Genomic DNA, 24032 nt, shown 5'->3' on the forward strand with positions numbered 1-24032 from the left:
CTTTGCAGATGCAAACAAGGTTCATCTCAGCATCCCTGAAATTGCTGAAAACATAGGAATGGTCTTTTCCCTCTGAATGCTCAAATTTTAAGGAGAGGAATTTCAAGGCCTGGGGAAAAAAAGTAAGTGGATGTGTGTTAACAGCTTCATTATAATCAATTATTTACATATCATGCTCTCTCAGATTCTATCACCCCTGGTAATTCATGTGCTCTATGATCCATATTTCGAACTTTCTCATGCATCCCTGGCTCTTGTCTGAGCTCTACTTGTAACAGGATGTCATCATTTCACTCTGTAGGGGTAATGATCACATCAACAAGCAACAGACAGAAATGCACCATCTAACAAAATGTTCCTGTACTGTCTGAAGTGGTTGTTTCAGAGCATAACCACTGAAAACAAAAAGTGGGTATGTCTCTGCACCTGATATACAGCCRTTTGTAACATGTCATTCTCAGAAAGCAACATTAATTTCTTAGTCATCTTGTCTTTCTTTCTTTCTTGCCCTGCTAGTTCTCTCCTCCCTTTCCTTATTTGCTGTATCTCTCTCTTTGCTTGCACTGATCTCAGATTTTTGTCGCACAGATCCCAGCAATACAAATTTCTAGCACACAACTGTATCTCCTAATTGTTTTAATAATACTGATAAAGTTAATCTACTTAAATAGATTGATCAACCCCAAAAAGGCAATTCTACCTTTCTGAAAAATTATGTAAGTGGTGATGTTATGCCCTAGTCAGCAATTTGAGTGCCTCCACCTTTGCTCTGTTTCTCTTCTTTATGCTAGAAATAAGGACATTTTSTACCTGTATTCTATTGAAAATAAAAATACCCAAATATGTACAGGTGGTATTCAAATGACTTAAGTTTGTTTGTCGAGAGGTCAAGTTCTTAGTCTAAACCAATTGTCCAAAAGTCRACAGAGAGATAGAACAGCTGCAAAGACTTGTCTTACTGATCTAAGGTGTTTACTTTAGGAGAGGATAAATGGGTCTATGGATAYATAAGTCGCTGCTAACTGCAGAGGTTAGCTTACCAAGTAGTTTAGACTGGATGCCTATTTCAGGTGAAGTTTGGAGAAATAACAAAATATCTCCCTGTGTGTCTCTTTGTCTCCTGCCTCTCACACACTTGAACACATTACTAAAATCCACCACGGCATTTTCAGAGAAAAAAAGATCCAGAAACTATATTGGGTTTACATGGCAACGTTTTGGCATTGGGAAGGGAGCTACAGGTGTAGCTGCAGTGAGAGAACAGCAGCAACTCCAGGACAGATCGACGGCTGGCCAAGGCCCAACCCGTCACTGACAGAGGTAATGCTTCTGTGAGGATATATTTAAGGAGGGGAAAGAACTGCTGCAAAACAGCATCTGGAGAGAGGAGTAAGAAAATGGGGGRAAAACAGCCCTGCACACACCAAGGTCAGTGCAGAAGGAGGGKCTGGAGGTGCTCCAGGCACTCCTACGGTGCAGCCCACAGTGAGCCAGCTGTACCCCTGCATATCCATGGGGGAGCAGAYGACCCCCCACCAGAGCAGGTGGATGCCCCAAAGGAGGCTGTGACCCACTGGGAAGGCTGTGCTGCAGCAGGCTCCTGGCAGGAATTGTGATCCCCATGGAGAACATGTGCTGGAACAGCCTGTTCCTGAAGAACCCTTCCACTCCACGGAAGGGACCTATGCAGGAACAATTTGGGAAGAACTGTAGCCCATGGGAGTGACTGACACTGGAGGCCATGAATGACTATTTCCAGTGTATGCAACCTCCTACTGGTACAGGGAAGTGTGTKAGGAGGAAGGAGCATCAGAGACAACATGTGATGATCTGACTGCAGCCCCATTCCCTATCCCTTTGTGCTGCTGGGGTGGAAAGGTAGACAAGTTGGAAGTGAAGTTGGGCCTGGAAGAATAGAGGAGTGGGGGAAGGCTTTTTTCAGGTTTGTTCATATTTCTCACTGTCCAACGTGTCATTAATTGTCATTAAATTGAATTATTTTCCCTGTATTGAGTCTCTTTTGCCTGTGACAGTAATTGCTCTCTAATCTTTCTGTCCTTATCGCAACCTACAAGTTTTTAATCTTATTTTCTACCCCATTCTATTGATGGAGAGGACCTGATAGAGCAGCTTGGTGGGTGCCTGGCAGCCAGCCAAGGTCAACACACCACATTAACTCAGCTGATATTTTTCCTCTGACAGTGGCCAYCATGAGTGAACCAGCATTTAAGCCAGCATTAATCTCTGGTAGTCACACTTCGTTATCTGCTCTCACAGACATATGCAGAGAATAAATGTTCTTTCAGATTTTCTAGTTTAGTTCTGCAAATGAGGAAAGTATTTTTCCTTTCCTGTGATTTTAGTGAGTCATCTCTTGTTTCTTAGTGAAATCTAAGAGTTTGAAAAGTATCCAGTGASGGCAATGGGCTCCATTTTTGTTGACAAGTGATTTCAGAAAACTACAATACCACTGGAGCAAGCTGTTAATCCAAAGACCTGTTATAAAAGAGCTAAACTGAATATTTTTTTAGATCTTGTCACCAAACTCAGACTTTTAGCAGTAAAATTGACAATACCCCTCCTTCATTTTTTTTTCTTGAAAAGTTTCCAAAGAATTACTTCACAGCCTATATTATGTTTCACTACCTCATAGTTTCATGCTTGTTCTGAAATAATTGCAAAAAGCACACTTTACCATGTATATTATCTGATGATACACTTAATAACTGATATGCAAGTGTGGTGCCTAACACAYAGTAAGCAGGTACTTGCCCGAACGAGATTTCTCCACGTGCTTGCTGAAGAATGGAATGTAGACGTCTCCTTGCTTCCTCCTTGACAGGCTGCAGCTCTCTAATCCTTACATTTCAGCTCTTTACATGGATGCACACAAGACAGAGCAGGCAAAATACACTGCCCTAAGTAACTATGCRGCTAATACCACAAAATCCTAGAACTGGGAGACTCAGTTTCTAAACACCACATTGCTAGGAAGATATTGAGCAGATGAAGATTAGTCAGAAGAGCAATGCAAAAATAATAAACAGAGAATCAGTTTATGGCAGAACATCAGAAGAAATTTCAGTAGTTTGGCTAAGGGATGACATGATAAGTGACTCAAAATATCTAAATCTATATAWAATATTATATGTAGAAGGATAAGTATAGTGGCATAGAGGATAACTGAAAGTTGAATCATWAATTTAGAAAAAGAAGCATGTGGGTAGCCAGCTCCAGAACTCTTGTCAATAAGTTTTGATCAGGTTTTCCTCAGTCTTCAAATGCCAGACAGAGAAGAAAATCCAGGTGAGGAGGGATAAAACCTAGATTAGGTGACTGAGAGCCAAGATGGACTGTAGCAGTTAAACCATGTGCTTAGATAAWGTGTATGTTGTTGTATTTGTCAAGATGACTAAGTAAACTCTTATGGATAAGAAATACATTTATTGGTATGARGACAGTATTTACTAATCTCAGACAAATTGATTTATTCATAATGATTCATAAAAAATAATTTGTCTGGGTTGAGGGAAKCATAATAATTTAGATCCTATCTCTGGACATTGCCAGAAATCAGCCTTCCCCAAATTCTAAGACTAATAAAGGGGAAATGACTTCCCATACTTCCATTATTTTAATAACTGCWAGTAAAAATAAAGGTTTTTCAACTGTGTGTTTTCAGGCCTTTCTACTGCAAATGTCAGACAGTCTTTGATGCCACCTTCTGGTTTAAGTAAATATGTRTAGCTGCACAACAGCTGAGCCACATTCTGTACTGTCAAGTCGACATGTATACAAATCTTACCAAATCTCCACGTTTGTTGTGCACAGAATGCAGAGGAAGGTTTTGTTTTAGTCATCCCTTGTCCCCAGGATAGAAAGTGTGCTTTTCAAACTGCAAGTACAGATAGACAGAGAGAAAAAATCCATGACTTCAAGTCTTTGCAGTCGACTCAAAACAGAATATGGGAAGGGTTTAAACATTACTGAGCTCTGAAATGCATCTGCATGACAAAAATCTGTGGTTACTCTTGCAGACAAGCATTTACATGTTTTAGAAGCAAATAATTATGCTATTTTTCMATGTCTGTAGGTAAACAAATTTTTCTCAATATGGAGTTTATTTTGAAGATAGTATTTCAGCAGATAAGCAAAAAATGCTGTACTTAATCAAATTTAACTGCCAGAGGCGATCACCTCTACCTGTTGTATGAAGGTGTGATGGTATAGTGCTCTGATCTGAGCAGCAGCACTTACCCAGAGCACTTGGAGCCTGGACTCCTGATCCTGATTCTTTACCTTATGCTGTGCATCTGGAGGACTGCAAGCAGARCTCTATTTCCTGCCCTTCTCTGTGGGGAAGCGGAGTTAAGTCAAATCTATCAGTTGTTAACCTGTTTTTCTACTGAAGAGAAAACTTGGTACAGTTGTAATTGAGCTCCCCAGACAGCCCAGGCTTGACTCACTAACTTATTACKGTTCTGCCAGCTACTCACTTGTCCAGAGAAGAGTTACTATAAAATTCACCAGACAGGCAATAAAGTTGCTCCTCTTGTCCATCTTGGTCTTCTCCAAGTAATACAGTCAATATTTTGCAATTCTTAGAAGTGATGTGGAGTCTTCAGCCTTATAATGCTACAGTAGATCATGTTAAAAATGGGGTGGTTTTTTTTTTTTCAGATTTTAGAAGATTACCTCTTGACCACAGCAAACGAATTCTCCATGTCTCAGTAAGTATGAATGAAAAGAATGATTTCTTAGCGATAAGAGTGTGGGGTTCAAGGAACATAGTACAGAACTATAAACAAAGGTAGATAAAAGTTTTAAAATTCTTGTACTTTGTTAGAATTCGTGTATGCTTGGAATGGAGTTTATCTCATCTAACCCCAAACATCTTAAAGTTAGGTATCCAGTCAAAGTTGAATACCTCTTCTTTAGTTCATTGTGACTGAGATAAAGATCTCCAGAGGACCGTTTACTTCATCCTAAAATATATGTTCAGAGAACATATGTTTTTGTCAACAATATAGTGCAAATGCCTGCATAACAAATCCTCAGTGGGCGCCTAGATTTCATATGGACAGAAGAAGAGGCTATGGGACTTATGATGAAAATTACTGCATTTTTTGTTTAAGGACTGATGTTACTTTATGAATGAAGATTGTTTTGCTTGGGGGCCTTAAAATATACAAGGCTTATTTTTAATGGATAATGCATGTCACATTCTATACCGGGATTATACATAATATTGTTGCTACAAGTTAACAAGAATATTCTGCACTTTAGGTTTCCTTGTATGTGGTAAGAGAATATGTGTGTGTAGATTCAGAATAAAGCCATAGCCCTAGGCTCATCAGATGTTTGTCTTCCTCTACTTTGACCTAGGTGCTTTCACAGACCTGTGCCTGAATTTCTTTCTGTAGAAACCTCCATGCAAAGGTAGGCAGCTCCCTTCCTAATTSCAGGAGGGTTAGACCAGACATGTTACACTGTTCTGTTCCCATACAGAATTTTGCCTTCATGACTGAAAAATGAAAATTAATTATGTTCATTTCCTCTCTTCGTTTCATTTTGGAAGCTGTGCCCAGATACAGCACATCAGTCACAAGTATGGAGAGAGTCTATCACAGAAAAAGTAAGAACATGTCCACTGCTTCACTGCCAGGAATATTACTGGAAGGTACCATGAGGACTTCTGCTTTTATACTCCAGGCCTCTAAGAGTTTTTTTTTTTTTGCCCTTCCTTCATTACTGATATTCCCATATTTCTATCCAACATCCCCCACCTCCAAAATGTCAGCGTGCTCTCCTGTGTCCTGTACAAGCTGTACCTGCAATGTTATAAAATACTATATCTGCAACTGACGTGGAAGTTCCTTTTATCCTATAGCTTGCTAAAACTCAAACGTTGGTAAACTGTAGTTCATTTGGTTCACTCTCTGAAGCTAAGGAGATATTTCTGTTTCAGGAAAAAAGATAACACTTTGTAACTTTCCAAAACTATCAGGGAAATATGTAAAGCAAATGTTTTTCAATTGCCTGTTCTTATGTTGAGCATGTCACGTTAAAAGTATCTCTTAGGGTACAAAAGAAGCTTTGAGTAACATAGGCTTCCTTGTGTTTGTTTCTGCATACTTCTTCCAGAACTGTCAAACTGAGTTTCCTTTTTTTTTGTACACCACAGCCTAACCCTTGAGATGAGAGGGCTTTGAGAGCTGTCTAGGGCTTATGCTGACCTTTCTCTATTACAGCCTGCTTTTTTTCCCCTAAAAACATGGGTCCAAAAACAACCCCACAGAGCCCTCTTGCAGTATAATACATTTTATTTGTGCTATTGTTAGATGGCRGAGGTTGCAAATGATGATGGCGATRCCCTCATGAGAAATGAGAGATGAAAATCCAGACAGCAGCGTCTCAGGAAATTCTTGTCTGGGAACTTAATGTCTGAACACACTGAGCTGGAAGGAATTCGTTGTGAGTGGCCATGAATGCCCATATGAGCCTCTCTACCTACAGGGAGAGTGTATAAAAAAACCTACGGTTCTGGGGTCAAGACACGAATAAGGAAAAAAAAAGCAGGTCAGAAAAAGGCTTGGTAGGTAGGAGATAGATGGCTCATTATTTCACCAGCCATGCCCAACATTCAATCAAACTCTTAGGGCAGAAGTGAAACCCAGCAAAAGTAGGTTCCAGCTGGAGAATTTCCACAGCTGGAGCAGTTTTATTAATACAGACAGAGGCTGAAAATCTGGTTTGGTTGCAGAACAGTGTCTCTTCTACAGGTTTTTAAACTTCTGCTTTGGGAGCCAGATAATCTTCCATGTCATCTTTTGGGTAGAGGGAGGTAATTGAACAAGCTTATGGCTGAAGGGAAGGAAGGGTGTACAGAGCTTTGGCAATCTTGCCACACCAGGAGGGAAATGTGGTCTAAAAKAAATGAACTTATTTACTAATATTAATATTTTTCTTTGCAAGGCATGAGTATATATCYATTATTTCAGGATTATAAAGTTGAAGTCAAAGCTGTAAAAATATTTTTCTATTTGAAAAGTAAACCTTTAACTATAAGTTTTGGCTCCTGCTTTACAATTAAGTAATTACCCCAATTTAAACTAATTGCTTATCCATCCCTTCGTGATATCCCCAACTGCATCAGTTTCTAACTTGTTYAAAAGGAACAAAGCCATGCCACATGCTTTTTGGAAAATATATATTCTTAAGGGTATAATTCTAGTGGGTTTTTCACCTTGTGAAGCCATCCCTGCAGAGTGAGTATAAAAGGCTACTCAAATGCAAATAGTCTTTTAGAAAACAAATAGAAGAATCAGGTGACCAGAGAAGTGGCTTCTGGAAAAGTTTTCCTAAAAAGCAGCCATGCAGAGATGTACTGCTGACRTCTACATAATGAAATGTGCAAAGCATTTGGTGTTATACATAATACAGAAGTGTGCAGACCAATATGAAATGGCTTTTCCTGGGAGGCTTTATTTGCTTTTGAATCCTGTGACATTCCCGAAGGTGCATGCCTTAGAATATATCTTCTGGCATTCCTGAGCATCTGACACAGAAGCAGGATGAACAAAAAATTAACTGCTGGTCCGAAGTCCTTCTTCAGAAACACCTTTTTAATAACAAAATATGAAAGAAATTGTGGTGTTATGGGAGTCACCAGTTACACATCAAATTGCCAAATGTTCCACTTACTGGCTCTCAGTCCCTTTGATTTCCCCAGGTATGCTGTGGGAGTGCTTCCAGGATGAATTGTTGGCTGAATGTGGCTGAAGAGAGATCAGACTGGTATAACAGAAATGTAATTTGTTAGTATAAATTTTTCATTGCTTTTCACCAACAAAGTTTTGGGGCTTTAAAGGAGACAAAAGATAGTATACTTTTGTTCAGCCCAATGAAATGGGGATCAAAAAATCTAACAGTTAACAGAGGGAGTTAACACATTACTTCAAAGAAACATTAACTCACGTAAAAAATGTTGTTATATTTTATCTCACAGCAATGTCATCAGCTGAAATTTACTGTTTAAATTTTTCTATTGATTTTTTTGAATCAGGACTACCATGAAATGTATACCTTCCTTCAAAGAAACTGCTGCAAAAGGTGCCTGTCTTTAAATTTGTTTATTTCATACCTCTTTACTTTAAAAACACCTGCACTACGTATACCAACTTCCTTTAGGATTTAGTGAGAACAATGATACTGTGACAAAAATCTGTGAGCCAAAATTCGAACATGAGTTTCATGACTCAATTTCTTAATTGCCTGAATTTTCTGAATTCTGTTGTGGAAGGGTCAGAAGGCCAGCGGAGTTGGGCCAACTTACATGCAATAACTAGGTACCTTTTCCCTAGTCAGGTAGGGCAATATTTTACRTTTATTAGAGGAGCAGCAATGCCAATAGAGGGAACATGATGCTGCCAGCATTGATTTAATTATCTGCTATAGCTGCTGCTCTGCTGCAGAATCATGTGTCAGCACAGGGCTTGTGCCAGATTATGGCACAACACAGCTTGAGCATGGTCTGATTGCTTTGCTATCACTGCAGCACATAATTTGCATTTTAAATGTATCTTTGTAAGATGAAACTCAAACACTTTACTGTTTCTGCTGCTATGTTACAACTCTCAGATCTGACTGCTCTCAGGTTTAGCTGTTGAGTTTGAATGCTGGGGGCAGACATGAACTCTACCACCCATCCTCCATGACAGATGAAGGAGTTTTGATATGCAAATTCATTAGTACCACAATCAATTAGAATTCTTTTAATCTAATTATCTAATATATTTAGGCTTTATACAACTGAATTCCCAATAAGTCAATGTAAATTTAGGTACCTAAATATCTCTGCATCTGATCTTATGTACTTTATGTGCTATTTTGCAAATCCAAAATTTACAGTCTGATTTGGCATACGTCTAGACATTCTGGCTTTGTAAATGGGTGAGAACTTGCCTTGAAACCCATGAAAAAATATTGTTTATACTTATAGACTAGTGAGGAAATAACACCCTAAGGGTAGATATTGGCAGCACAGGGTAGGGCAGCATCTCAAGAGCAATTGTGAGTTATACAAGTCAGATGGAACAGGTTACTTCCATCACAAAAGCCTAAACCCAGCCTCAGATACCAATCTAAAGTGCTCTCACATTTCCAAAATATAAAGCATCAAGTGGAAAGTAAAAACAAATGAAACAAGTCTTGATTACAGAGGAACAAACCTTTCAAAACTGAGTTTAACCAGGGATCAAACAGGCTTTACATTGCACTTGAATATGGCATTCAGAGAGTAACTATGAATCATGCCAAGGCTTGTTTCAGTCTACAAATCCCATGGTCATAAAGGAAATAAGCCTTTCCCTATTCCTCTGCATCCAATAAATCTGAGGAATGCAGGATGATGTCTCAGAAATTACAGTCTTCTTTTGAAGGCAGCAATAACTTTTTTAAAAATGGTATATGCTTTGACAGAGATAGGAATTTAAACATATGGAAAATTGATTATAAAAAAAATGGGAAAGCTTGCAACTAGTGTCCTTCTCTTCTAGCAGTTTTTGGCCAAAGATAGAATGGATTACACAAAGGGTTGCCCAAAAATAGAATGGGTTACATGAAAGGTTATGGCAGTGCTTGACAGCTACAGCAGTGATATAGGACGTCACCTATTTTCTGTCAAATAATGAACATTCTTGTCAATTTAATGTGGTGACTGAATAATTCCACTGGAAACATCAATAATCAAAGAGTAACTCATTTTGACAATACCTCTAGAAYAATAAATAGCATGGACACTACTGTGTATATAAAGTATGAATAATTACAACAAAGGCACATAGCTAGTATAATACAACATATATCTTGAAATAAATGTAGGCTGAAACCAAAATACAAACTCGGCACCTTGGCAAGGCAGTAATGTAAGTTCTGTAAAGCATTTACTTTACCGTTGAGTTAATTTTACAATGAAATCTTTGCTGTGCCCATATTTATAAAATKCTACTTCTACTATAAAGTTCTTCAAAAAAAAAGTGACTTTAGATGAAAGGAAAAGCATTAAGTCCTGTAAGTGGCTTTTAGTAGCAATTCAATAAATTTTTATGCTGAACTGATTCAAAGCTAACTCCGCCTTGCAGTGCTGCAAACGAGTCTCACCTCAACACTTTCAGGAAGCTGTTACTGCCATATTTAATTAAATAAGGTGCTTTTGATAAAGGCCATGCTTTGTAGCAAGTCCTGATGGCAAATGAGTATAGGGAGCCCACACATGACTAAGGGACAGTGTGGTACCCAGATATTCAGCAGTAACGTGATAATATTGGGGACAAAACTGTGTCCCCAACTTCTCACCCCACATCACATTTGGGCTTAGTCACTTCATGCCTTTGTGTCTGCTTTCCTYTCTGGGTCTTTTTTAACCAGATCAGTGATCTGGTCCAGTTCCCTGCATGGCAACATCATCATTCGTTTTAACATAAAGGAGGTGGTGGGGCAGGACACGTTCTTGCAGCAGCAACCTGGTTTCCATCTTCAGAGATGAAAAAGTAGCTAATGCAGTCTAACATTTCCAAACTTACCAGGGCTTTTTCTTAAGGTTCAAGMTTAGAAAAGCACTGAAGAATCAGGTAGCAATGAATATGCATATACAAAAGAGAGGAGTGCTACATGCCAGAGAAATGGCATGAACTCCAACTCAGGATGAACTTCCTCCACACTGCTGGCTGTCAATGCCTGTCACTGACACAAGTATTCCAGGGTAGCTGAGACAGAAAAATACTGTATCTACTTCCAAAGGCCTAGCCAAACTCTACAGTCTCATCTCCAGGACACTGTTTGCAAAGGTAGAACTAAATACAGGTCTGCAAAACCCTCTGCCCCCTTCTGATACAATTAGATGAAAGGAAGTTGCATGGAGAGACCTTATAACAAAAGCAAAGCCGTTTTTATCATTTGTTTCATAGATGAGCAGTTATTTATAGCACAGATACACATAGCTGAAAACTTCTAGATTACTGAATGAAAGTCTAACATGAAAAAAAATCTCACGTCTTTATATAATATGACAGGGCTGATTTGAAGGATTATGTAACTGGACTGAATCCCAGACCCTGGAAGAGCTCTGAAATACAGCTTTCTGCACTCTTCTGTTAAACTTTTTCTGCCCAGAATGTGTAAGTTGCAGAAAACACCAAGTTATCCCACCTTGCACCAATCGCTAACTGCTGAAGTAGGCAATGTGTCACAGTGCTTTTTCCCTGGTGATATTGGTGTCAGATGCAGCTTCCAGGACCTGATTAGGCTGCTCTCTTCCTTTGCTGTGGAAATCTCTGAGTCCTGAGTAGCACAGTGCCTAGGGCTGCAGACCAACTAAGCCTCCTCTTTCTTCCTGCACACAAATGATCCACTTCTCCCCCAGAAGAGCAGCTTCACTGCTTCCAATTCAAATTGAAATTCAACTTTGTGACAATATGCTTCTCCAAACTAGCTCACTGAAAGACAAGCTATGAGTCTTAGGAACAATAATAGTGCTTAAAATAGAAATTAACAATCTTTCAGGGACATATTTAATCAGAGAGTGAGTGAGCAAGGAAATTTTTTAAGAAGTAAAGAGAAAGTAACACTGTGTTTGATACTGTCTTCAGAATCAATATTCTTTTTCCAAGCATAAGATCTGCTTCAGGTTTGCTTTTTCTCTTATGTTCTGATAAGTCCACTTGTGTGAAATTAGGCTTCCTGGTGATCACACACACCAGCTGCACACTGTCACAGGGCTTGTCATGAAGAAAATTTCTGACATTTCATCTCTGCAGCAGCCAGCTTGCAGACAAATGCCTTTGTGTTTGGCATGGACTGAAAAAAAGCTATTGTCCACACTCTGTATTTTGCTTTACTGAAAATATCCCAGAAAAGAGAGAATATGTGGTGYAGAATCTCAAATACGAATGGAAGATCTGCATCTGCCATTGGAGCTTTAAGCAAGTTTAAAAATAAAATTTTTCAATTGCAAAATATTTTTTTTTGTTCTCAACATTGGAGAAATCTTCTCTATATTGCTATATGAATTTGGTAGGGAAAAAAGAGCAAACTACCCAGAGGTGATAGTTGTCTCTTCCTAGGAGGGAGACTTCTTAAGGGCAAGAACACCTGCAGGCTGTTCCAAGTTTTTGGTAAGAAGATTGAAACCATTGTCTGYGACAAAGGCAATGCTGTGCAGGAGCACAGCAGGGAGAGGTCATTTTGTGTAATGCTCTGGTTTGTACAGGCAGTAAAATTTTGTACAGAGGCAAACAAGTATCAGCAGCTTTTGCTGCCAGTTATTCCTAACTATTTAGATTGTCTCTGTTTTCCTGTAGTTCCTGAATYATGGCATTCCTCTGTGCAGATACACACACTAACTTCACCGGATTCTGTAGGTCCGGTCTGTTTATGTCCCCTTAGGTGTWGCTTTGTGAAAAGGCTTTGTTTAAATCACAAACAGAAGAGGTGAATTACTCCAAGGTAGATATTCTGATTTCTCTCTGAAACACAGATAAGACCATTTTAGAAGCTCTTTTCTGTTGATCTCCTATCTTTAGATCTCATCTTCTTTGATGGTCCTTTTCCCCGAAACATGACCCCCTCTGAGACCTAGTAAAAGTCTCCACAAATCAGAGATGCAGCTAAGCATTTGAAATTTCTGGAGTACAGCTCTTCAGATGGAAAAGCACACATTCATTCAGAAGAAAAGGAACAGTGAGGTCTAGCTGTGATAAACCATCAAAACCTGGTTTTCAGATACAGTCTGTGTAAATATCCTTCATCCACAGAACAAAGACAGTGCTAGTGATAGCAATACGTKCCTGAAATCCAACACTGTCAAGGTTTTTTCCTCCTTGTTTTTCCCCAGCACTGATAAGTTGGTGTGCATTCCTGTGCAATCTACTTGGAAGATTCAAATTACACAGTGTTTGCTAAACCTGACACTTGGCCAAAGAAGTACTTAACAGAACTAATACAGGGACTAGTGATCAAATGACAGGGTCTTGAAAAAGTGTCATTATCTATTTGATGAGTGACAACTTAAGCCTCAGTTTGCTGCTGGTCTCTTTTGAAGAACTGAGGCTCCAAAAACGTAGTTCATAACTTGACTGCATCCTAAAAACTGTTAATTAATTGTTCATATAGGCATRGGATTTTAAAATACCAGCCTCCTTCAAGTTAAGTGAAAAAAAAAATGTTTCCATTCCTTTGATGCAAGGAAGTGTGTGACTAACACGGAAAGATAATGTTGCTGTTACATGGCGATAAGGAAAGGTCACCAGTGCAGATTCCATATTATGTGTAGGAATTTTTACCAGAAATAAACATTTTTATCTTGAAGAAAAGATTGACTATGGGTAGTAAATGTGACACTATAATRCTGCCTTTTGTTTTGTCCCCAAGATCATAAAAAAAATTAATTTAAGATCAGTCAAAGTGCAGGAACAATCTGTAATTCTCTGCCATTCCCTCTCAGTGATTAGCATCTGCTTTGGGCAGCTGACTTCCAATCACAGGATATTGCTGGATGCATGGAAGCAAGGAGTATTTATCTGTAAACATTTTTTTTTTTTTTTTTTTTTTTTTTGTAGTCTAAAATCACATGCAACACTGGAACTAAGCCACTGAAAGCACAGTTCAACCTTCACAACAGGTTTCCTGAAAAGCTGCAGCAGGAACAAAATCTGACTGTCCAGTAAGTATTCCCTTCCTTTCCATGTTATTATTAAACCCAAACTAGGAGGGTTTTCTGGTGGGTTTTTTGGTATGTTTCGTGGGATGTTGTTTTTTTTTAATTTTGGGTGGGCTTTTTTTGGGAGGGGGGAGCAGGGGGGTGGGGTGGGGGACTAAGCTAGGGGAAGAGGTGGAGTAAAGCTTCAATCGAAATAAACATACGCCTCTTTCTTAGGGCCCTCCAAATGCTGGCATGACAATCTTGCAGTGTGATGTGCTCCTTGTATCTGCAGTACTCCTTCAGTGCCCTCCTTTATCGCAGTTGCTGAAATTTGTCATTGCTCTGATCCTCCYGGACCTGTTGAGAGCAGGCTGAGGGATTGCCTCCCTAACCTCCTGTCATCAGCACAGTTTTGTAACCCCCCACCTGCCTATCAGGGATCTGTCTCCCTCTCACACCCAAGGCAGAAAGCTGCCTTTGATAACAAATGAGATGCATTTTAGTTTTGTTTCTCRTCCTCTGACACAGCTCTTTGGATTAGCTGCTTAACACATGATGTAGCCATCAGATTTATTATCCAACTTCATTATCATCCTTTTTTTCCCTCTAGAAAGTACTTTCATTGTGCTATTTTGTGGATGGCACATGGGGACATGCAAAGCATGGGGAAACACCACAGAAGCTTTTTCAGCTTGTTTCCTTAAAACAATTTCACTTCRGTGGTGCAGTACTGTTTTCATCAGCTCAAGGGCTGCTCCTGCTCTAGATGTCAGCTCAGGGCTTTCAGCTCAGGCTGTCTCTACTCAGTCAGAGGCCGGGAGCTCTAAACACAGAGAGATACTTCCCTCTGCTGGGCATGTTTATAAACCAGTGCAAAATAAATGTTAAAAAATAAACAAGTGGTCTCCTTCTCTGTTTGACCCTGCAAGGTCCAGATAAATAATAACAACATTTAATTTTGTGCATCTAAATGTGGATGTTCCCACGTGCSTCTGGAGGCACCTGCCTTTCTCCACTGGCTGGATAAGGAAGCAAGMTCACTAACATTATCTATTGGAGTTGGGTGCCTCGTGTAGGTAGGGCAAACACCATCCTACTGCTCCCAAATACTTTAACTGAATGTAAGCATCATCAGAAATCCCAAGCCCATATAAATATCATTGAAAAAATTTAATAGTTCTTATGATTATTTGCAGATGTAGGGTGGACACTGAGTTTGTCTCAGAAACATCAAGCTCTGTTTTCAAGATTACTGTATGGAGCAGAATATTGGGAAACTGGACCCTGATTTGTAGGACGTATCAGAGGCTATGAGGAAGAAGTGTTACAAGGTTGGATTTTGGACTACTTGCAAGTCACTGCTCGGAAATTACAGTAAATTGTTCTTTCTGGACCTCCAGTTTCTTTAATAAGCAATTTATTCATATGTACCATGGGGTAGTTCAGTAATTTAGTCACATGTTGGACACGTGTATTTTCTTGAATGGCAGTCATTCTTGTGCAGAAGAAAAACAGTTAAGTGAGTCAAAAARTGTTTGTAAGCAAGCAACTGGCTAAACATGGAAAGGATTTTCARACCACTGTATAATTTTGGCATATTTTTTCAGTGGAATAATTTACATTACTGTTCATGTAAGACGAGTTCAGATAACACAGCAGTTTAGCAGCTGGGATTCACTGTGTTTCTCCAAGCTCAATGAATTTTTTCTTTTTTATGTTGTCAGTTTATTTCATAAAGGTCATATTTTCTAAACTGGCTGGAGATTTTGATATAGTATAAGGATTTACATTTTTATGAGTGCTCAAGAACTTTTATTGCTGAATGTTTTGTAGAGAAGTTGAGTACGCTTCAGCAATTTATATTATAGTCCACAGATGGAAGAAATATGCAGACAATAGAAAGGAATCAGACTCTTGGTTTTATGTTGGTTATTCAGCAAGTCCTATGTCCCAATGATGTTCTGCAATCCAGGTTGATTATTTTATGATCATTGCTTCACAAATTAAAGCACTATCCTAAAATAGCATAGACTTTTATCACCTCTATTCATTTTGCCTTTATTSCAATATCATCTGTCAAGGAAAAATGTTTTTCTTTCTTATTGTGTTACATCAGCAGTTCAGGCTTTGTTTCATTATGCTACACCCAGAAAAAACATCATCCCCTCTGTTTTTAGGAAGCAATTTGTCRTTTTAGTATCACCCACAAGTTCTCACTTTCCTAAAAATATTGAACAGCAGTTCTGCTGGATTGTTGTTGGTTTCCTTCCCCATAAATTGCTTCAGTGCCTGAACCACAATTATTTAACATAATGCCATTAAAAATCAGACACTAATGCATGGATCTGGTCCCTTTATGTCTGTTTATTGAGAATGGTAGAGTTTCCCTTTTTTTTTTTTTTTTTTTGCTTTTTACAATCACAGTCAAATAGAGATAAATTTACAGATTTATCTCAATTTATAGACAATTGGTAATTTTCATTTATTCATAGCACCAGATATCAAGATGGCTAGAAATGTCACTTAAACGAGGTAATTCTGTACACAGTCAGGTTGGTTTGGCCATAGCTCTTGCATGGTCTTGACACATTCACTGTGAATATCAGAAGAGTTAGGATATGTGACACCTTAACTATTAGAGAAAAGTGTCCCCTGAGCACAYGGTTGTGTAGAACAGGAGACTGGTTCTCACAAAGTGTCTTCACAACAAGTGAGAGAAACTTGTGGGGTATTTTTTGGCTTTAGAAGAAAAACTGCTGGCAGATAAAGAATTGTAGGAACAAGTTGCTATTGATTCTCTTTCACTTTGTAACCAACCAATCTCTTAGGAATCCCCACTCCTCCAGCTAAGTATTTTATTCCTGTCAWCTTTGTAAAAGACTACCTGGCTGTAAGAATACAGCACTATATGCAACTGAACACCAGAATAAAATAAAATCCAACTGCTAATGCTTGACGTTATTTTCAATATTCTAACACATCCTTTGACTTTAATTAGCAAGAAACATTGGATTTTGCATTATTTATAAAACAGTTTGCCTTATGTTTTTAAGTTAATTTCACTCAGTTGCAGTCTTCTACTTCTTAGCTCTCACTGCTTTCAAGTGGGTCACACTGRGGGGCATTTAATTCTGAACAGACTCTTGCATTCTGGAAAACATCCTCTTTTAAATRCTCCTCTTCTTCCCAATATCCTTGAAATTAATAGAATCTCATCATAAACTTTTAAAAGATATTCTCTTTTAGTGTGCTGTATTGAGACTGAGCAATCTGTAAAAGATAAAAAGACAAAACATGGAATTTTACTGAAAAATACCCCAAAGTATCATACTTTTCATTTCAGCAGCAGTTCTGAACTGCAGTAAATACAGATCAGAAATTGCTTACATCATACATTGCAAAAGAGGCAGATTCTCTCTCTTGCCAAACCAATAATCTCTTCTTGCTTTGACAAGTTTAGAAAATCAGAGTAGTTACACTCCTTACCTTCAATTTCTAAACTATTCAAAACCATAATTACTTAGGTAAAGCGCAACTTAAGTACCCAGGAATAAATACAATGCAGTGAAGAGAATGACCTGAATTAGTCCTGGGAGTTCAGGTATATTCTATGTCATTCTATAAAAGATATTTCACAACCTTAATAGAAAAAAGATAAGTTCAAAACATTTCATATAAATAATGAATTAAATCAATGCTTTAGAACTTTATAAAGAAACTGCAAGACTTGYAGAAGGTTCATATCTGCGAAGTTTTCAAAATTAATTTATTGGTAGCATGATAAAATTCCTGTGTTTTATTTCCTGATTAACGTCTTCTGAGTTTGGCAGATCTGTCCTAGGMAAGCAAAGTTTTGGTTGCATTCCTTGAGTAACATAATTACACAAGATTAGATTAGAATTCAGATGCCAGCACCCCACCTTGCAACATGGAGAGCTGCATTAAACAGATTTCTGTTCCTTCACACAGCTCTTTTGTAGATCTCATGTCAACATACAGTGCACACTCTTGTCCTTTCCAAAGGTACCAACCAGTTTCACAGTGGTGAACATGTTAAACAAGAAACAGACAGTTAAAAAAAAATCACATCATAAACTCCATCTGAATTAAATAGCCAGAAAGGCCCTGAAATGGTACTTGAAGTAATATCTTTAAAGTGAGGCATGTATATGCTAAAAATTGCATGGTTGCAATGCAGATAGACAGGCTTATTCAGATTTATTGCTTGTTCAACAACATTAGCTCCTCTCAGACAGACTAATGTTTACTGTCTAATGAATAACAGCATTAGAGTATTTCTACAACCRTGTCACTATTCAAGAAAGGGAAAGTTCTTTTTAATACAAATAAAGGTATAAATGAGAGATTTTTAGGTAATGAAGTCCTAAATGGGAAAAAAAGGAAAGATTTTTGATTTAAACATATCCATACCTAATAAAATTTTCTTTCCTGGCATAATGAGTTAGCTCTGAACTTGAGGATTGTTGAYCAAGTCTACATAGGCTGAGGATAGCACCAAAGACCTGACCTAACCCACCGTATGCAGCCAAACCCTGCCTAGCACACCTTGAAAAGATTAGACCATTTTGCAGACATGACAGCTGAAGAACTTTCCACACCTTCCTGTCCAGCCTCCTCTTACTGTCGACAGCAATGTGCAGGATTTTGGGGAGACTTCAGATCCCCTACAAATTACAAATGCATCCACACAGAGATATAATCCTCTTCATGCAAGAGGTGCTAAAGATGGACAGTTAGGTGTTAACATCACTTTAGTACAAAGCTGTCTACTTTGTTGTAGACAAAGAGATACTGGAGATACTTTTAAGTCTCAAGATATTTTAGAGCTCTGTCAAAAGGCCGAGATTTAGGAAGTTGTGTGATACAGACTAATCTTACTGACTGATGTAGAACACCGAGAACATAAACCTAAAAGAAGTCCTGTGGTTTGTCATGATGGAAATTAATGCAGCTCTGTCAGTATTAACTGTGGATATTTGGACATTTACCAATGTAGTTGCCAGATTCAGCAAGCTTGTGGCTAAATTATCTTGATTCTTTGCTGTTACTACTGAGTCAATCATTCTGAGATATTTTCTTGTGCTGAAGAAACCTCCAACTCTGATACGGGAAAAGAAAAATATCTTTTTTTTGGTCTGAAAACAAATATAATACTCCAGCAGACAGATAGCTATTGATTGCTTTTGTTTTACACACTGAATAATTAAAATAACACTTGATTCAGCCTGAGAAGGTAAATTTGATCTCAGTAGTAATGTTTGTCAGCAGAATGCATATGGAAATAATTCACTACCTGTTATTAAAGATTTTGTCAATTCCTAACATACAGAATAGAACATACAGATACAGAAGTTTATCTTTGAGGCTTGGGTTTTTGTTTTRCATGTTAGTGGTAATCTTTTAGATAAAGGTGCAAGTCTCAAATTTGTTAGAATGTAGCTTTACTTGTCTTTCTTTAAAACACACAATATGAAATTTGTATGCCCATTTAAAAAAAAATATACTAAAATTTAAGTTTCGGGATCTTTTTTAATGAAAGCAAAAAGGCAGCACAGAAGAAGTCAAGGCAGTATTCAGATAAAGATTGTACATGACAAGAATAACTCAGGAAACTGAATTTGCAAGGTAATTARCACATTCTATGACACTTCACTAAAGCATATCAAGACCACTCTCTGCCTGTGTTCTTTTTATGTCTTGGAAAGAATATAAAAAGAAAGTGGAAATCAGATTTAATTATCACTTCTTCATGTTAGAACTTATTAGCATCTGCACATTTCCACATGGATTCTCTTTTGTAACAGAAACATTCGAGCTATGATAATATCATCGAGGTCAAAGTGCCTTTTAACTCGTCCAAATGAAAACCAAATTTTATTTGTCTTTCTTGTGTTTTAAGTGTTGACAGTAGCTAAATCGATATTGTATATTCAAATTATTAAAACATGTCTATATTGTTATTAACTTGGAATTTAATACTTATAAAATACTTCTGAGTAATGTCTGTGGGTGAATGATGACAGCTTTTAAACAATTTTATTTCTCTGTAGAGAAGAAGGAATCTTAAATGCTCCATGGAGCTTGCCAGAGAGCTTTGGYTGAGATAATGCTCTGCAAGGGAAGGTGAGCCTGGAGCCGAGGAGCAAGGAAATAGACAGGACAGGGGATTGTGTCCAGGAACATCCAGTGSTCTTGATTGCCAGATAAGCCCAAGGTGATGAAAGAGATCCAAGGCCRAACCAGGAAGGTAAAGTCCCAGGTCAGYGTGGCACAAGGCTGGGCACAGGAATCCCTKCAACACAGCTCAGACAAGTACCACAGTCCAGGAGGGAGCCYAAACACAGCTSAGGAGCCCAGGAAAGGCCCSAAAGAGGYTTCTCCCAGATCCTTCTCACAMAGCTCTTTCCCAGSAGCTGCACCTGAGGTTGCAGTCACACTGCACCAGAGATAGTYCTGAGCACCCACAGGCAGYGTGTTGGAAGTGGGAAGAGGCTGCAGAATCTGTTGATGCTCTCAGGGGCCTTGCAGAGCTCTCCTCAGCTGCACTAAGGCTTGAGAGTTTGCRTAAAATTTCTGAATGTCTGTTAAAAAGGAACAGATGGGATCTCCTGTGTTACTCAGCCCTACTCACCTATCCAGGTGTGACAGGTAACATTTGAACTCTTTAGARAAGGGATCCAAACCCCTTTCACAGACCCATTTCAGCAGAACATTCCTAGTTCATACTTTTCAAAACAGAAGGAATACAAGTGACTCTGAATCCAGGCTGATAGAGTTCTAATACAACTTCCACAGCAGTGATGAAGAAATATTCTCAGCTAAAGAGAGCTCTATTAACAGCATTTTCTCATGGTGCATTAAAGTTGTAAGTTCTTGTCACAAAYCTGGAGATGGCACTGGGCATGCCTATCTTGGTTGTTTTGGAAGAGACTGGTCTGGCCGAACCTGGCATCTATCTGGGTGAGGGTACGTTGCTAAGAGGGGCTGAGATTCGCAAGAGAAAATCTGTGTCTTCCTCTTCCAGGGCTTAGGGATCCCTTTCCGTGTTTTAATTGGCCAGTTAAAGTATCTCCTTGAAGAACATTTTTTTTGACTCCTGTGATCAACTCTCCTGAGAAAAGAGTAAAATATGGACTACAAGAGCAGTAAATYGGCCTGTGGTGGTTGAGTTGTATGACTTGGCATCAATGCATGCAAGRAGACATTCAGCATCAAAGGCTGGGGGAGAGGTTTCTGCATTCATCTATACCTGCTCTAACAGAACTAGGTATTTTAAAGCTGGGTCAAAATTACCTTTATGCATTCATCTCCCAGTGTATTAGTTCACAGAGAATTAGCAATAAATGGTAATGGTGTTTGGATGATAACCTCTATCTTCCACTGATTTAACATTGTTTGATTTCAGAAAATATCTTCATGTTGAGTACCAACATGGTTTTTTGAACATTAATAAAGGCAAGCATGAATCCCTAAACCTTTATTATCTATRGGAAGTATCTTTCAGGATTGAAATGTTTGATCTTCTGAGGCTTTATTCTCAGACATTTGCAGATTCTGCAAATTGTATCTGGGGATAGTTGCTCCCCATGCAGTGGCACTTCACAGTTTTACTGATTGAGTACACATGCTTTCATGGCCTGTAAATGTGCAATAATACTTTGGGCAATGATAGCAGCCTTGTTTTCATTCCAGTAGCATCTTTTCTTATACTAAAATTTGTGCTTGTGTTCGATTTTGTGTTTGCAGATGCAGAATCCTAATCTGTGGATACAGGCTGAGTGATGACATTTTGCCATAATAAGGTGAGGRAACAGTTTCATTAGGAAAATAATTGTAAGGGCCAAGATTTTTCTGCATGAACCATAATTTTACCGTCTACTTTTCAGATGCTTTTTAGAAGGTTTTAGAAAATCAAGAAGGACCTTGGTTTTCAAAGGGAAATAAGGAAGACTAAGTCTTCTTGAAAGAAGTCTTTGAAGACAAACTTGTAAAYACAAGGAGCAAAAGGGAAGATGTTAAAACATCATAGAGAAATCTATCAGCAGTCAATGCCTTCAGTCTTCCTTACAACTGCTTCTCCTGGCATATTACATTTGAACCAAAACCATATAAAATTACTCTAAATATTAACAGAATCATCTGTTTACTATTACATGTATATTGTTGACAGCACATTTAAAAGCCGTTTTCCTCAAATAATAATAAAAATAATAACTTCCATTTAAATATAGTTTGAGAAATCCTGAAAGATAACAGCATAAAAGGGACCATCAACAAATCTGTGTACCTTCCACATTAACCACAAACACTAGTCYCACACAATTCAGGATTTTCAGCATTATGGATTGCTGCACATGTTTTCTTACATTATCTTTTGTAGATCTCAGCTGTGTTTCTATTTCTATCAGTATCATTAATACTCAACCTCCTCTGCAACACAGTTTTACTCTGACTTTTAAAATCCCTCCCAGAATTATCCTGTTTATTCTTCTACTCAAAACCTATATTATTATTTATTCGCTGCACATATCCCTATGGCATATGGCCCCACGTCCTACAAGGCTTAAATCTCTCATCCACAAAATACTGAAGCTCTGGATTTTGCTACAGTTGAATATTAGATCTTCTTTTATCACTCTGCTGTAAGTTATGTCAGCTTTCAACCACCATTTTCTGTACCACATCTTATTTGTTTGATGGTCTTTTATCATCTTGCTCCAGATCATAAGAACAAGCTGATGCCTTAGATAAATTTTATTTTAACTCAGTAATTTTTACATAGCTTAAATGATTTTACAATGAGAATCTTGCCACTGAAGAGAAATGGAAGCTTTTTTAACTCTGTAAGTCTCTCTAATTGTTTTACCAATTGAGTGTCTTTTCATGGAGATATGGAACAGTATAAACCAATATGCAAGTAAGAAATCACTAGGTATATGTGAAGATGTACAATTTCTGAAAAATGTAAGTTTAATAGGCTTTTTCTTGTTTTGTTTCAATAAAAMCACCATTTTTAATCTTGAAAGACTGAATGGATGAAAACAGAAAACWAAAAATTATCTCTCATTTTTAAAATGAGAGGTAGTTATACGGTGCAAATTTCACCTCTTAGCTTCAAAGTGCCCAAATATGACTGGTTTCGATCAATCTATAGCTTTTTGAGATAGGATTGTTATCTTCCATGGCTTATGAATTGAGGAAGGGGAACATTTACCAGTTTTGTATTGAGTGATCAGACGTGCTTTGAAATAGATGAAAATAAGGTTTCTTTCACCTGTGGTGGATAAAACAGAGCCATGACCTTCAGGTGATGGTTATGTCATCAAAAAGAACACCACAATGAAGTACTATGCAAATTTCCTATGGAGATTAGAGAACATCAGTCACCAGATGTCTGCAGAGCAGGCTGTATTGTGTCCCTAGAACTGTTGATTTTTTTGGGAAAGACTACTGGATTTGTAGACTAAGTAATATAGGATTGGGAATAGCATATGCCATCTTTTTGATTCTGACTCAAAATCACAGGGAGTCAGACCCTGTAAACATTTTAAAATGGAGGGAGCCTACAACAAAACTTGACCAGCCCCTCCATGTAACAAGTCTCAACCTCAGAAAAAGCAGCGAGAACCGAACACAAGATTAATTTCCCACTTGTAAAAATCCTTGTTTGTAGAAATGGGATAGTTAGTCTTTGTCAAGGCACAATTATGGTTCATGGATTCAGCTTTAGTCTGTCTGCCTGAGGGAGAGGATTGTAGAAGAGTTGGGGCTCCATATGTGACAGAGTTGGGGCTCCATATGTGACAGAGGACAAGTTTTAAATTACATTTAGTGCAGTGTCAAGCATATAAGAAGCCTTATTCTCTTAAATGTGCAGTGGTGACCATAGTAATGATTCCATTAAACATCTGACAGAAAAGGAATAAGAACCTGTAGACCAAACTAAAATAAATGTTACTGAGCATTGGTTCTTTTGGTCTATCTTCAATTTTTTTCCAGCCTAGAAATGCATAAAACCAGTCATTACATCTCACCCTATATTCTGCTCCATCTTTTGATGTCTCTTGTTTTAAGCAGTTTTGAAGCTACAAGCTGTCTTCTGCAAAGGCAGTCATTCCTAAACCTTGGGGAGAAAAGGGAGAGTTCCCCTGCTATGTGCYGTCTCTGCTGAGAAGCATGTTGACCTCAGTATCCATAGCATTAAAAGATAAAAATGGCCTTTAGAGTTTCATTTCTGTACTTCCCCTCAGGARTCTGTGTGGAGGTTTTTGCCTTTCCTGGCAAACAAAGAGGTCTGGATGCCTGAAGGGGG

General features: G+C 38.3%; 1 long non-coding RNA gene across 2 annotated transcripts in view; it reads left to right on the forward strand.

Annotated features, from left to right (window-relative positions):
• Positions 1-13628: 13628 nt before the first annotated feature.
• LOC130579775 (uncharacterized) overlaps positions 13629-24032 on the forward strand; it is a 45325-nt gene continuing 34921 nt past the window's right edge. For both annotated transcript variants that reach the window (XR_008966052.1, XR_008966053.1), the window contains exons 1-2: positions 13629-13720; positions 21467-21522. This is a non-coding gene — a long non-coding RNA (uncharacterized LOC130579775). The remainder of the gene's footprint in view (positions 13721-21466; positions 21523-24032) is intronic.

Source organism: Malurus melanocephalus, unplaced genomic scaffold, assembly GCF_030028575.1.
Source record: "Malurus melanocephalus ecotype Western Australia unplaced genomic scaffold, MMel_1.1 scaffold_292, whole genome shotgun sequence".
NCBI classification, from domain to species: Eukaryota; Metazoa; Chordata; class Aves; order Passeriformes; family Maluridae; genus Malurus; species Malurus melanocephalus.